We start from the raw sequence: 1,910 nt of genomic DNA on the forward strand, positions 1-1,910 counted from the left end.
TGTCCTGTGAATAAACAGGATTTCAGTCTCCAGGACCTTAAGAGTTATAGCAGAAGTATACAACTTCTCATTATAAATGTTTTTAGAAGCTGCCTTCAGATGACAGATTTTCATTATTCTCTCTCCTTCAAGCTCAGACTTCACTGAAGAAAACACCAAACATTTCTTACCTGTTATTTAACCATTTGGACTATAACATATTGCAAATTGATTCTATGACATTAATGAAGTGGTCAGGTGTCAGTTCTGCAAGGGTCCTAATGTCAGATACAATGCATCACTTAACAGACCTAAAAATCTGAATAAACAGAGACTGAAGTCCAATGAGAAATCCTTTAGAAAAATAAATGAGGGTATTTACTTCTTACTTTGTCCGCTAGGCTAGGATGAGCTGATGATATTGTTAAGAAAGCTCTCTGAGGCTTTGCCCTTCTTGCTACAGAACAATATCTTGAACCATCAGCCCCAGCTGATGATCTGTGCGTTATGTAACCAGGGTTGGGAGAGGCAGAGCTCCTACAAAGAGAGTCCTGGATGCTGAAGATCTCAATTTTGTACCAAAGTTTCACCTGGGAACACATGAAAATGTCAGAACCGTAATTTGGCTTCTATCTGCTCTTTATCACAGATATAGCATTGCCTTCTCAAGGCCCTTATTTTCTTCTGCCTTGCTCTAGCCACAAGCAGATGCTGCTCAACAGCAATGTTAACAGGCTTTTGAACTCAAAGGTAAGTCCCTCATTCAAGTCGTTCTTCTACAATTAGCAATGGGGTGTACTGGTTGCTCACCCCATGTCAGGGTTTAAGCTATATAAGGCATAAAATTAATAGGTTTAGACATGGCAAAGATGAAATTCTTTATTCAGAGGTAATGAGATGAAAGGAAGTACTTAATGTTTATTAGTCAGATAAGGAGAAAAGTCTATCTTAACTCCTTAGGAATTTGTCTGGAAACCCCCTAGCAAGACGGGATTTCATTTTATTAGTTCAACCTATGGAAAAATTTGACTTCTTCATATCTTTCAAAACTTAAGTATTGTATTTTAAAGTTTCAGAGAATTAAAGCATTATTTAGCTGGCAAACATCTGACTGGAAGATATGAGGTGGTTTCAAGAGAAATATTTTTGAAAACTAGACAGAAGTCAATGGTTTTTAATAGCAACAACCCAGCAGACAAAAGAGTTTAGCACCTGCATCCTCCTGTGGAGGAATTTAAGTATCTGGGTTTTCACAAATAACAGGCGCTCATGAAGGTACTTAACAATGAAACATTAGTATCCAGCAGATTTTCATTGCTCTCCTGAGTACTAATATTGCAGTGCTACCATTTTAATGGGAAAAAAAATTCCAAAACCAACCTGAAAATTATAGCTAGCCTAAAAATTTCAGATTCCCAAATACATTGGGAAATCCAGCCCTAGTCATGAGTAGGGCACAGCAGATGTTGAAGTGCTACTGCAGCAGAGGGTTAGTGCAGCTGGGACTGTTCTGGAACATCTGTAAAGCAAAATTCAGAAAAGAGGATTATACTGGTATGTCATCTAATGCAGCATAAAAACAAATAACTACATAAATAAATAACCTTTTGAGCTCCAAGCCCTTGCTTAGATCCTGAACAAGAGTACCTCTAGCTTTCCTTGTACGTTTGTGCCCCGACACTCCTTCAGCAGTCATTTCATTAACAGACCGTTCCGTCCTTTTTTTTTTTTTTTTGGTATCAAGAAAGTATAAAGGAGAAAAATGCAACTATATTTAACTTCAGAACTGTCCATCAGCCATGTAAAAGTATAAGTATTTCAACTAGTAAACCACGGAGCACTTCGCTGCTATGGCAGGCTAGCGCTAACGCAGAGTCCTGCGGGATGCTGCGGCGCGGGCAGCTAGAGACGGGCACAGCCCGCCCGTCCCG

The sequence above is a fragment of the Corvus brachyrhynchos genome, unplaced genomic scaffold, assembly GCF_000691975.1.
Source record: "Corvus brachyrhynchos isolate BGI_N302 unplaced genomic scaffold, ASM69197v1 scaffold23, whole genome shotgun sequence".
Classification (NCBI taxonomy): Eukaryota; Metazoa; Chordata; class Aves; order Passeriformes; family Corvidae; genus Corvus; species Corvus brachyrhynchos.